Below are 14,638 nucleotides of genomic sequence, written 5' to 3'. Positions count from 1 at the left end.
TATGTAATTTGTTCAGTGTTTTTATCATGAAGGAGTGTTTGATTTTATCAAATGCTTTTTTTGTATGTATTAAAATGATCACTTTTTTTCCCTTCATTCTGTTGATGTTATGCATCATGTTTATCAACTTGCATATGTTGAACCATCTCTGCATCCCTGGGATGAATACCAGCTGATCATGGTGAATGATATTTTTAATGTGTTGTTGGATTAAGTTTGCTAATATTTTGTTGAGGACTTTTGCATCTGTGTTCATCAGAAATACTGGTCGGTAGTTTTCTTTTTTTGTTGTTGTTGCTGTGTCTTTTTCCAGTTTTGTATGAGAGTAATGCTGACCTCATAAAATGAGTTTGGAAGTATTTTCTCCTCTTCAATTTTTTGGAAGACTTTGAGAAGAATTGGTACTAGTTCTTCCTTAAATGTTTGATAGAATTTGGTAGTGAAGCTATCAAGTCCTGGGGTTTTCTTTGTTGGGATACTTTTTATTACTGCTTCAATCTCATTATTTATTATTGCTCTGCTTAGATTTTCTAGATCTTTCTGATTTAACCTAGGTAAGTTGTATGTGTTCAGAAATTTTTCTGTTTCTTCCAGGATCTACAGTTTGTTTGTATAGGGTTATTCATAGTAGTCTCTCATGATCCTTTGTATTTCTGTGGTATCACTTGTAATGTCTACATTTTTATTTCTGGCTTTATTCATTTGATTCTTCTCTCTTTTTTCCTTATTAGTCTCACTAAAGGTTTATCAATTTTTTTATCTTTTCGAAAAACTAACTCTTTGCTTCATCTATCTTCTGTATTTTTTTTAATCTCTAATTCATTTATTTCTGCTCTGACCTTTGTTATTTCTTTCTTTCTACTCATTTTAGGTTTGGTTTGTTATCGTCTTAATAGTTAGTTCCTTGAGGTGTACCGTTAGGATGTTTATTTGAAGTCCTTCTTTCTTTTTTCCTTTTGACATAGGCATTTATTGCTATAAATTTTCCTCTTAGAACTGCTTTCACTGTATCGCATATGTTCTGGCATGTTGTATTTTCATTTTCATTTGTTTCCAGAAATTTTTAATTTTCTTTTTTATTTCTGTTTAGACCCATTCTGTTGTTTGAGGACATGTAGTTTGATATCCATAAATTTGTACAGTTTTCAGCCTCTCTTTTGTTGTTTATTTCCACTTTTATTTCTTTGTGGCCAGAAAACATAGTTGATATAATTTTAATTTTATTAAATTTATTGAGACTCATTTTGTAACATAACATATGGTCTATTCTAGAGAATGTTCCATGTGCTGCTGAGAAGAATGTGTATTCTGCAACTGTTGGATTAAATGTTCTATAAATGTCTGTTAGACACAATTGGCCTAGAGTAGACATTAATTCTGATGGGGTTTTTTTGGTTAGTTTTCTGTCTGGATGATCGGTCCTTTGCTGAAAGTAGGGTATTAAAGCGCCCAACTTTTATTGTGCTGGCATCTATCTCTCCCATTAGGTCTAATAATAAATGCTTTATATTCTCAGTGCTCTGGTGTTGAGTGCATATATATTTAGAATTGCTATATCATCTTGTTGAATTGATCCCTTTATCAATATGTAATGACCTTCCTTTATTTATTTATTTTTTTTACATTCCTTGGCTTGAAGTTTATTTAATCTGATATGAGTATATCTACTACTCCTCCTTTTTGGTTTCCATTTGCATGAAATAACTTTTTCCTTCCCTTCATTGTCAGTTGATGTGTGTCTTTATTGATGAACTGAATTACTTGTAGTCAGCACATTGTTAGCTCTTATTTTATAATTCAGTCACTCTGTGTCTTTTAATTGAGGAATGTAATCCACTTACATTTAGAGTTATTGTTGATATATAGGGAGTTGTTACTGCCATTTTGTGACTTTTTTCCTGGTTTTTTTGTGGATCTTTTCTTGGTCTTGCTGTCTTTCTTTGTGGTTGATTGGTTTTCTTTAGCAATATATTTTGATTTCTTAACATTTATTTGTGATATAACTCTCATAAGTTTTTGTGTTATGCTTATCATGAGGCTTACAGAAAATGTTATAGTTCTAGCAGATTATTTTAAACTGATAACAACTTAACCTTGCTATCTAAGAAAAAAGAAAAAAAAACAAAACTAACTCTACATTTTGATGTCATTCTCCCTCACTTTTTGACAATTTTTTGTTTCAAGTTATCTTATAATATTGACTGTCTCTCCCCCTCCCACAACTAGGCACACTGCCAGCACCTCAGGGCCTGCCTGGGGACCCAAGGGATGGAGCTGGGGACCAGACCCCCATCCCTTCAACCAGGAACACCACACTAGTGCCTCGGTGCCCACCAGGGGCACTGAGGCATGGAGCTGACTCCCCTCCCCTCAACCAGGTGCTGGCCCACAACCAGGCACACTGTGCCAGGGACTCAAGGCCTGCCCAGGGACCCAGGGCTTGGATCCAGGGACCACACAGTCCTCCCCTCAACCTGGCACAGTGCATCAGCATCTCAGGGCCCACCAGGGGACCCAAGGCATGGAACTGGGGACCGGACACTCCTCCCACAAACAGGCACATTGTGCCAGTGCCTGGGGCCTGCTCAGGGACCCAAGGCATGGATCCAGGGACCAGAGCTCCCTCCCCTCAACCAGGCACACTGTGCCAGCACCTCAGGTCCTGCCAGGGAACCCGAGGCATAGAGCCAGGGACCAGACCCCCCTTCCCACAAACAGGCACTGGCCCACAATCAGGGACACTATGCCAGTGCCTCAGGGCCTGCCCAGGATCCTGAGGTATGGAGCCAAGGACGAGACCCCCCTCCCACAAACAGGCACACCATGCCAGTGCCTCAGGGCCCACCTGGGGACCTGAGGCATGGATCCAGGGACCAGACCCCCTCTCCCCTCAACCAGGCACACCATGCCAGCACCTTGGGGCCTGGCCAGGGACTCAAGGGATGGAGCCAGGGACTGGACCCCCTGCACAACCAGGCACACTGCCAGCACCAAGGAGCATCCCAAAAATATCACCTCCATATGGGTGGCCCACCACAGCCACCACAATAAGCATGGCTGTGCAAAAGCGGCTAGATGCCACAACCACCACGCAGATGGTCCACCAGCCACTGGAGTGAATCAATGCAAGGATAGTCACCAGCAGAGATAAAGAAAAGAAGAGGATGTCTCTCTCCACAAAGCCTATTCCAGAGTGACAGAAGAAGCATCTGCTCTACGATAATATTGGGGGACCTGATCACACCTCTCAGCATTGGACAGATCATTTAGGCTACAAATCAACAGAGTAACCATTATTCTTTCAGAAGAAGAGAAGAAATCTAGGGTAATTAGAAGGGGAAGGGGGTGAGATTGGACAAGGGGCATAAAGAATAAGTATGATTTGTAACAATATATATGCTAGCAATATTGATTTGATCAACATATCTCAACGTTCAACTCCCAAAATATGTATAATCAATTTCAATTCGATAAAAATTTTAAAAACTATATTGACGGCCTCTTATACAACAGTTGTATTTGTCATTGCCTTGTTAGATTTGTCATTTAGTCTTCATACAACGGATATGAGTGGATTATTCACTACCATTACAACATTGAAGTATTTTGAGTTTATCTATGTAATCACTTTACTAATGAGTTATGTACTTTCAAATGTCTTCTTGGTACTGTTTATTCAGAATGTCATCTTTATTTAGATTAAAGAGTTCCCTTTAGTATTTCTCGTAAGGCAGATGTAGTGTTGATGAATTCCTTTAGCTTTTGTTTATCTGGGTAAGACTTTATTTCACCTTCATATTTGAAGTTTAGTTTTCTCTGATACAGAATTCTTGGCTGACAGCTTCCACTCAAGATGGCAGAATAGATGGTCCCCAGCATCACTCTCTCTCACAAATCAACCAATTTACAGCTATTAAAAAGCAATGACAGCCAAGCTGAGGCCACTAGAGATCAGGGAAGAGGAGGAGAGACCTACGGAGTTCATGAAGGTAGGAGAAGCCACGATGAGAGAAAGAAAGAAACACTCCAACCATTTTTGAGCCCCGGCCACTTCAAGGCTGGAGCTGGTAAGAGCACAGAGCAGGAGCTGGCAAAAACCACTGCTGTGTACATTGGATGAAGTTGCTTAGAGGTGGCAGGGGAAAAGAGGGCCATGGCGGCCCCCAGGACAGCAAGACCCCTAATACAGTTCCCATGGACCCACATAGGACTGAAGAGCCACAACAACTGAAAAAAAGGAGCCACTCAGAGGCCAGTGAGTCATTACAAGGGACTGGCCCATGGCCTGTTCCATGGGAAGTGTTTAGAGCATGTGCAATAAGGGAGATGGGCTCACTAGGAGAACACCAGGACACAGAAAGGACAGCTGATCTGCCCCCCGCCATCAGTGCAGGGCCACTCAGTGGAGACTGGTCAGGAATATAGAACTGCAGGAGGAGCAGTTTGCTGAAAAGACTCAGGCCCAGACCAGAGTTTCTACAAAACCCAGGTGCACCGGATTTCCTAAGACCCAGAAGTACCTATAAAGTCAACCGTTACGACCTGAGCTGTACAAAAAGCCTTCCCTAGGGAATAATCAGCAAAGCAACAGTTGAGCTCAACTACAGGGCTCAAGTGCTGGTCCCCCAGGAAGTTCCCCCATTTTAGAAGTAAACAAAGGACAACAAATTAGTTCCAGTGCAGAGTTTCAAATGGTGAGAACAGCAAATAATCCAACACAGAACTGTAAGAAAAAAAATACCCACAGACCAGAGACAAAGTTTGATATTAACTAGTAAAGGTCTCACATCACCAAAGAACATCTCTAAAACCTAGGAGGACTGGAAGCCCCCAGACTACTAAGCCAGGGAGTGGGGAGGGCTGGGGGCTTCAGCCATGTCCCCCAACACCCACAAACAGTCCCAAGGGTGGGAGTCCAAGGGCCTCTGCCACAGCCTCCCAACACCCACAACCAGCCCAGGGACAACCACCCCACCGAGCTGCCATAGGAAGTGCCCCAAGCCCTCCCGAGCCGGGGCAGTGGGGGTCTGGGGCTTCAGCCACATCCTTCTGACATCTTCCCCCAGCCCAGAAATGACCAAGCCACTGCTGGAAGCCCCCTGGTCTCCCCTGCAGGAATGAGGGGGGTGCCACAGGCCTCAATCCCACCCCTCCTCCTGCCTCCTTCTCCTACCCTACTTTCTTCCCCTTCCTTTCCCCCCTCACCCCAACTGCTCCACAACAACATCATAGAATGTAAAAAATAATATTAATAAACACACTTAAAAATATAAAATAAAGTGAATAAAATAATTCTTGGCTGGTAGTCTCTTCTATTCAGGACTTTGAATATATCATCCCAGTGTTATCTGGCTTATATGGTTTCTATTGAGAAATCCACTGAGAGACATATTGGGCCTCCATTGAATGTTATGTGTTTCTTTTCTCTCACTGCTTTCAGTATTCTTTCTTTGTCTTTGGTTTTTAATAATTTGACTATCATGTGCCTTGGGATGTTCCTCTTTCAATTGAATTTGATGAATGACCTCTGAGTTTTCAGTACCTGAATGCTGTCATTTTTCTCTATACTTGGTAAATTTTCAGTCATTATTTCCTCGAATATGCTTTCCAATTCTCTTCCTTTTTGTTTCCTTTGTTTATGTCAATTATGAAGAGGTTATTTTGTGTGAGGGAGTCCCATAATTGCTGCATTTCTGCTTTTTTTTTTTTTTTTTCTTATCCTTTTTCCTTTTGCTCCTCTGATTGGATAATTTAGTATGGTCCATCTTTGAGCTCACTGATTCTTTCCTGTTTGATCAAGTTTGCTGTTGGAGCTTTCTATCCAAGTTGTCAAGTCTTTCAAATTAGTTTTTCAATTCTATCAAGGTTTTCAGTTCAGATAATGTATCCTTTTTCTAGAATTTCTTTTTTTTAATTGGTTCTATTTCTCTGTCAAGTTTCTTGTTCTGCTTTTAAGTTGTTTTCTAGATATTATTTAATTTTCTATTTGTATATTCTTGTGACTCCCTGAACATCCTTAAAAGGGTTATTCTAAATTCTCTGCCAGACATTTGATAAATCTAATGTTCTTCTGGGTCCATTGCTGGTGCTTTGTTTGTTTCCTTTGGTGGTGTCATATTTCTCTATTTTTTAAAAATCTTTGTGTCATTACATTGATGCCTGGGCATTTGAAGAGACAGCTACTTCTTCCAGGTTTTACAGGTGTTCTTTGGTGGTGTTAGACCTTTACTGGTTAATACCAGAGCTTTGTCTTTGGTTTTTTTTTTTTTTTTTTTTTTTTTCTTTTCTGAGGTGGATTAATAGCTACCACCACCACTTAAACTTTGCTCTGGAACTATAGCTACCACCACCACTTAAACTTTGCTCTGAAACTAATTTGCTATCCTGTGGTTAACTCCTAAATTGTGGGACTGAATTCCTGAGTTCTAGTCCTGTGGGGACTGGGACTTGAGGCCTATGCTTGAGCCAAATTGTTGTTTTGATTCCATTTCTCAAACTGGGGAATGCTTTTTGTGTGTATTAGATTTTAATTGTCAGCCTTTTGGTCACTTCCAGGTCTTGTGAGGTCACCACAGACTCAACTGTGCTGTATGAAAATACTGGCCTGGGACTGAGTCTTTTCCATGAACTGTATACTCCCTACAGTTCTATCACGCTGACCTGTCTCCACTTTCTGGTACCAATACCAATCAGAAGGCATATTGGCTGCCTATGCTATACCTCAATGCTCCCATGGTGGGTCAGCCTCTCCCCCTAGCACTACAAACGTTTCCCATGGGGCAGAGTGTGCACGAGTTTTCTCACAGAGATTCCCCCAACCTCTGGGTGGTTCCTTCCTCCCATCAGCTGCAGCCCATAATACATGGCTAAATATTTCTGCTAATTTTTTCTATTGCTTAATTTACTGCTTTAAAATTTGTTTTCAGTTTTTGCAAGGATGGCTATTTGCCAGAGAACGAATTCATATTTGAGCATGGATCTGTAATCCTCTGTTTCCTACAAGAACTCAGTGCCTACCCCAAGCTTCATGAGCTCATTCCAGTCAGTCTCTTCAGCCCTCTACTGTGTGACGTTTCAGATCAGTTCATCTCGTTGACAGAATGCATTGCCTATTTCTTTTCTTTTTTAATTTTTCCAAATTTTATTAAGACCATAAACCTTCAATTTGAAGAAATTCAATGAACCCCAAACAGAATAAACATAAAGCTCAAAGCAATACAAAACCAATCACTATATTGTTTAGGAATAGATACATATATGTTAAAAACAATGAAGAATAGCAAAAGCAAAATTAACCAAAATTCAGGATAATGGTTCCCTCTGAGGAGAGGGAAGGGGGATTCAAAGGCTTCAAATGTATTAGTGAGTTCTTTTTCTCAAGTGACCTAAGGGGTAAATAAGTACTTATTTTTATCAATATTCTTTAAATTGTATATATACAAAATATTTTCGCATGTATGATAGATAACCCAATAAAAAATTAATGAAGTCCATCCATTCTTCTGCGTTGCTTATAACACACACAACCTGGGAGACTACTCCCTCACCAACCAAATCCAATTAATAATCACCTTCTACTTCTATCTCCACTGGCACATCCTTGTCCAAGCCACCCTGACTATCACCTGGAACATTGAAATCTCTTCCTCTCCCTTAAACCTCCTCTCTAATTTGATCTCTACACAGCTGCCAAAGAAAATGTTTTAAAATGTGATTAATCCTGTCTCTCTTCAACCTAAATAAGAAGGAAAAGAGAGACAAGTAGATTGCCCAAGGGCACAGAATTGGCTAGAAATGGCAGAGGCAGGGCTCAAAATCTACTAGTCTTGAGAATCTAGGGTGTTTTACCCACCCATTATCCTACCTTGGGTAATACTGGGAAAGGCTTAGCTGCTGCCTAGCACGGGATAATCTCTGGATAAAGAATAGATTTATTTCTCTTCCCATCACCACCTCGCCTCCTTTATCTGCCTAACTCCCACTTACCCTTAACTCTGAGCTGAAAGCACACTTCCCAAGAAATGCCTTCCTAAACCCCCTTGTCTATTACATAAGTCTGATATTTGTTCTTGCAGCACTTTGTACATTTCTAATAACATCCCTTCTCCACTAAACTGTGACCTCTACAAGGGCAGGGCCTGTTTTGCACATGATTATAGTGTACATTGCACACCCCTGCCTACTCTAGTTCTTTTCCACGTCCATTCCTCAGTTCAAGTGACAGGTCACCAACCAGATCTTCCATCTCTCATCCCAACAACAAGCAATCTGGCCTCCTTACCCTACCCACAGGACTGTGTGTGAGTCATGTGGGGTGGGAGATGGAGACCAGCCCTGGCCGATTGATCCCAAGTTGGCCTGTTCCATGGGAGGAAACTGATGCCTGGATGGGAATGAAAGACTTTGGGTACCCAAGACCAAAATTGTGGGGGCCAGTGACTGGGTCATAAGTGATCCCCAATCCTGCCCCTATTGTTTAACCCTATCCACTCCCTGCACTTGGAGTTTGGGTGGAGAGCAGGAAAATGCCCACCCCAGCTACTCTGGGGCCACTAGCAGCAGACCAAGATGGCTATGCACAATGGGCTTGGAGTAAAAGTTGAGGTCAGGGGCAGGCACAGCCAAGGCTGTGGGACTTCCCCACAGGCCCAGAATAAGTTTGAGCCTGCAGAAGTCTGGCTCCTCTCCTTGGCAGCCCTGAGCACACTCAGAATTTTTGTCTGTGATCTTTCTGCTCCATAACAGAGGCAGGGTGCCTTCATGCACCTCTGAATCCTTAGTGCCCAGCACAGGGCATGACCAAGGGGATATGTCCAGGAACTGGACAGACTTGGGCACCTCCTTGAGAAGTCTTTCTTCCTGGACACATCCTTTAGTTGTCTCCATGCTCCTCACCATGGGTCCCCATAACCTTGGTGCCCTCTATATTGTGGTCTCAAAAATCATTTGTCAGATGAAAGGAAGCTTGCAGAATGACTCCCCTGAGCAGGCACCAGGTCCAGGAATACTCTTCAAAGCCCATTCATTCACCTGTTGAGTTTATTTCAACATTTAAGCATTAACTGTTGTTCCACTCTTTTACTGGGCTCAAGGGTCACCTCCTCCAGGAAGCCTTTCTGGCCTTCCCCTTTAGAGGCTCCTCTTTCCCATAGCCACTGTGCCTAGGTGGACCTCTCAGCCCCTAGACCAAGTTGGTCCTTTCAGCACAAGAACCAGACCCGATGGATCTCTCTGTGGCCATCACCTGGCAGTGCTTGACTGAGCTCAGGCAACAGCTATAGAAGGCACCATCTCTTAGGGAAGTAACCCACCTCTGAAGCAGACACATGCTGGTTGAGATCCCAGCTTTGCCACTTGATAGCTTGGCCAAGTTCCTTTCTCACTGTTAGCTTGCTGGCCAGTAAATTGTCCTGCTGCGTCCAGAAATGAGGTTCTAAACTACCTGGCTGAGTTACCAGGATAGTCATCATCCCCTCAACCCCAGGGGAGAGCAGGGCAGGATAGGCCTCTTAATATCTGGTACTTGGTAGTCCAGGTACCTGGGCTAAGTGTGGGGCAGTGGTGTGGGGCATCCTTGGATGCCCCAGTCTAATGTCATTCTCTCCCTCCACCCGCAGGTCACCTAGAAAACAGCCAAAAATAAGAATTAAATACTGATGTTTTATTTGGAAGGTGCAAACTCAGGTGCAAGTGTGGTACTGCAAGGTGATACATCCCCAGGCTGGGCACTGCTTCATGTCAAGCATGAAGAGTCACAGCGGTATCCACCAGCTACTTGGGAGGACTCCCCATAAGCTGCACTGTTTTGGAGAAATGGTGCCTTGCAGCAATTCATGAAAGGGAGGGAAAATGGAGGGATTTGTCTGCCTAGCTCTCTTCTATCTCCCATTTCCCAGCAGTCAAATTTTACCCCACGGGTATTAACTCTCCCATACTTCTAGGTTGCTAGTGGCTAGCTGGGATGCCAGACCTCATATCCTTTGTGGGGGGCATTCCATCCAAGTCTGGGAGTGGTGGAAAGAGACAGAAACGCTGGGCATTGGGCTGGTGAGTGCTAGAGAGAATCTGACGTGGTACATATTACATGTCCAATACAATCCAATAATGTTTTTCTTTTTCCAGAAAAGGAAATAGGGCATAGTGATCAAAGACCTTTCCCAAGGTCACATGGCTAATAAGTTTTAAATTAGGATTTGAATATACAGTCTGGCTCTGGAAACTGTGGAAGACCAAGATAAAGAACTTGAATTGTATGTAGCAGGCAAAGGAGAGTCACTAAAGGGTTTTAAGCTGGGTACGGGGTGACATGAAATAAAGAGCTTTTTAATAAATCTACCAATCTCTATTGTGCTCCATCTTCCCATCTGACTAAACTCAGGCAGAAGTAGGTGGCCCCAAAGAGGTGATGGCATCCAAGACAGTTTTTGAGGGTTTTGAGGAGCCTCTGACTGGGTCCAGAGATTCATTTGAGCTTCAACACTGCCTCGAAATCGTTTTCTGTCTCATCTAAGCCTACACCTACCAAAAAGATGAGTTGGTCAGAAGCAGGCAGGATCTGGGCAGAGAAGCCGAAAGGAGGGGAAGAGGAGATTGACCTAAGGACCAGGAGCCACGGTACCATCCATCTGTTCATTGTTGGCCTGTCTGGAGATTGTGGCATCTGTTGATGGGTCCTTTGGTGTTGGCTGAGATGATGAGATCTCATGAATGGTCGGCTGTACTGATCACAACTATGTGGTCGATATTTGGTGTGTATCTGAATATGTCATCCAAGCCCATCAGAATGGGAGAAAGACCACATACAGCCTTCCCAGTGTGTTTGCATTAGTGATTCACAAGGTGGGAGCACTTGGTATAAGTTTTTCAACAGTTCTCATACTGGCAACAGTAGGGCTTTGAATCTGGGGATCACCTCCTGCATGCCCTTTCTTGGTCTCTGGAGTTTTGCTCTGCTCTCTGTGGAGCAGGTATGGGCTAATCAGGTAAGAAGGGGTCTTCCTGAGAGTCTGGCTGGTTCACATGAGAGTCTTGAGATTCTAAAGCCAGCAATGATTGGGACCCAGCTGGAGGCAACCTAAGGTTTGGGGGTTTTCTGGGGGGCAACAATTGAACCCAAGGGGGGAGCAGAACCTGGGCCTCGGTGGAAGGCATGTTTGGGGCCAATAACATTTTAAGTGTTAAAGAGGCTGTGTTAGAAAGTACTGTTGGGGGGACAGAATAAGGAATTGTTGGAGCCATGCTGTGGGACCTCATTGGGATTCCACTAGAAGTTGAGACTGGCAGCCCATTGGGGGACTTCCTTAGATTCCCACTGAAGGTCATGGCCACTCCCGGAATATTGGGTTCTCCTATGAGCATCCTCTGGGGCCCCTTGGAAATCATCGTCCCTAGCTGGGAGGGAGAAACTCCCTGACAGTAAATCATCTGGGAATGAGAGAGAGTCGCTTGGGGGCAGTAGCACATACCATGCTCAGGCAGTAACATAATGAATTGTGCCCCAACTTCACTAGCATTCTGACTGGGTGCTTCAGCAGGCACCAAGGAGGCCCTTGACATCTCTGTGCCCTGAGGAAAGTGCTGAATGTCTGCTGGGCAGTGGTTCCAAGAGGTGTACACTCCACTGCTTTTGGAAGTTGGAGATATGTCCAGGACGGACACTGACTTCTCATTATCCAGGCAAGGCTGGTGGGCCACTGGCCACTAACTCAGCTCCTCAGCCTCCTGCTCCATCTCAGCCTGGGATTGGCTGCACGTTGGAACTGTGTGGTGCTCCAGACCCACTTCAGACCCTCCAGGGGAGACCAGCCACTGTGCGATTGCAGGCGGGTATCCCAACACCACCACACTTGCATTGCCTGTTTCTGAGTCACTTGCTAATATTGACTTCACAGATGACAAAATCACAGTCTTCTCCCACTCATTTAAAATATAACCATTGCATTTAATTGCCAATTTTAATTTTACCAAAATGATATAAAGGGATACTTTCTAAATTTTTATTAAACTTATATTTTCTACATGTTTGTATCTATAGCAAAATACTTAAAAATTTTTCTCTTAGAATATTTGTTTTTTTCCTTTTAAAAAGCTGCAATAAAGACCTGGAAAAGTGTTGGTGTATTAAACAAACATTTGTTAAGTGCTATCAAGGATCATAACATGCTGATGAGAAGGAACAATTAGAGAATATAATTTAGATTGGGTAACATGAGAGAAAAATTTTATTTTAATAATATTCTTATATATAAAATAAGCAACTAGACAATATTCTTTTTAGGTACTTCCACAAAGCTAGTGAGAAGCACTAGCTTCTATGAAGCACACACACAAATGATTTTCTTTTCTACCAAAATTATGGAAAAATTCATATTAACTAACTTGCCCTGCTTCACTGTGTTCAGTAGCCTTGAAATGTCTCATTTTCTTTACTAGTTCCAAGGTCTAACAGAAGCATATGAAATTGCAGTAACACTGTGATGGGACACTGGTAGGAGATTTATTTTAAATTTTGTGTGAAAGCTCAGTGCTCATTAAAGTGGAGGATTAATAACACTCTCCACTAGAGCCAGGTATAATGCAGGCAGGCGTGCAGGTGTCTGAGCAGAGCTCTGCAAATCCTCCTTCATCTTGACCTGCTCCCTCCCTCTTACTCCAGTCTTAACCTGTTAGAGGAGAGAGTCCAAATCATGCCAAATTGTTCAGTGGACTTTGCAACCTGGTTATATGCCCAAGGAGAGCAGAAAGGTAGCATGAAACTCCAATTTTTTATCTGACATTAAAAAAGAATGAAAGAGTGTGCTATTGCGCAGAAGGGTGATTATAGCTAACAATACCACATGGTATATTTCAAAATAGCTAGAAGAGAGTGTTTTGAATGTTCTCACCACAAAGAAACAATGAATAGAGATGTTGGAAATACTAAATACCCTGATTCTATAATTTCACAATGTATGTAAGCATCAAAACATCTCATTTACCCCATAAATATGTACAATTATTATATATCAATTTAAAAAAATAAAAGGTAAAAAGAATGAAAAAATAGAAGTATTGTGGTCTCTAAGATTACAAAGGAAAAGACCATACCTTCTTTAACTGAGCTGAATTAAAAATATTGGCCTTGGCTTATGTCTACACTAGAAATTATTAGAAGCACTTTTTTATTAAGTACTGGATGTAAAAATGCCATAAAATTCATATTATTAAATAACAAAAGGGACAGTCCTAATTATTTACAGAAGGAGGAGAGAATCCCAAAGAATATTTGGATGTGGTTGGAAGCAGGAGAGTTAAGTATATCTGCTTAAAAAGAAAAAAAAAGTGCCTTATCCTAGGAGAGTCCCCAACTCTGGATTTCCTTTTCAGTTCTCTGGGTCTTACTGAAAAAAGTTTTTTTTGTTTTCGGTAATATTTCTGCAATGTACTGAAGCTTATTTATATCCTTACTTATTCTTTTTCTTGCAAAAAAAAAAAAAAGCCTGGATCATCCTCCTCTCCAATTCATAGAGGCTGAGGACAAAGACTTGGATTCTAGAAATCTACACCACCTTTATTACAAACATCGATAATACCAGGTGGGCTACAGATATGTTTTACTAGTGGAACCACATAAATGGTCTCAATAGTTGAAAACTATGAGTTGAATAAATTAACTGTGCATGTAGTCCTAAACAAAGCCCAGCTATAAAGGAGAATTAAATTCTATGAAATTAAAACTGTAGAATTAGGAAGTAAACAGATTCAATACTTTTGTAGCAAGAAAGATTTAAAACATGTTACAGATGCCATCTTTCAATCTTTTCTCTTTAGTTAAAGTTTTAAGATCAATAGAAAGAAAATAAGTCAAAAGGGGTTTTAATCAAATATTTTAACTGCAAATGCTGCACTATAAAATTTGGATTGGCTTTAGAATACATTTTACCTGAAACATTAAAAAGCCCATATCAATCCAGTTAAAGATTAACTTTTCTGTAAGAATGGAATTTATCTAGAAAAAAAATTCCTCCCTTTATTTTTTCACTCCTGACAGTGAAAGTAAAAGGGAGCGGTATTGTAGAGGATTACGCTAGATCAGTGTAGGCAAGTTTATGGCACTGGCAACCCTGAGTGGCAGCTGCAGTCATTTTCTGTGTCAGTCTTCCCCTCCCCTCCATATGCAATTCTCTCCTCTCTGCCCCACTTTTTCTCTCCCTGCCACCCACATATTGTACTGCTTCTGAGTTTCCTTTTGTGCAACTCTCTCTTTCTCTTCCCTTTGCCTTATCGTAGGCCTGATAGTGAGCACCACAAAATATTGCTCAGCCCTTTCTCTGGCTCTAAAATATAAAAATATTGTTGACTACTTTCTGCTTCATTAATTTCTTTATTTTTTCTTCATACCTGATATCCCCAGACTTATCTTTAAAATAATCCCACAGAAGTGTCATATCAAAACTACTCCTTTGGAAATGTTTTTTCTCATTAGTTTTTCTCACATACTGAATTTGTCAGACTATTTCTAACTGAAATTATAGAAAATAATTTCCATTTTCCAGGTTTCAGGAAAGAGCTAATTTGTTTGAAAAAGGAACTTTAATTTATATTTTATAGAAAAAAACCAGACAGTAATGTAGACATAAACAGAAAACAATGAAGTTTT

At 41.6% G+C, this 14,638-nt stretch overlaps 1 pseudogene; it reads right to left on the bottom strand.

The window, feature by feature from the left end:
- Nucleotides 1-10,595: 10,595 nt before the first annotated feature.
- LOC134379104 (Krueppel-like factor 17) lies at nt 10,596-11,733 on the bottom strand (annotated as a pseudogene).
- Between the last annotated feature and the right edge of the window lie 2,905 nt (nt 11,734-14,638).

This window comes from Cynocephalus volans, chromosome 5 (assembly GCF_027409185.1).
Source record: "Cynocephalus volans isolate mCynVol1 chromosome 5, mCynVol1.pri, whole genome shotgun sequence".
NCBI lineage: Eukaryota > Metazoa > Chordata > Mammalia > Dermoptera > Cynocephalidae > Cynocephalus > Cynocephalus volans.
The sequence above is the reverse complement of the archived record's forward strand: the minus strand, read 5'-3'. Positions and strand labels throughout refer to the sequence as shown.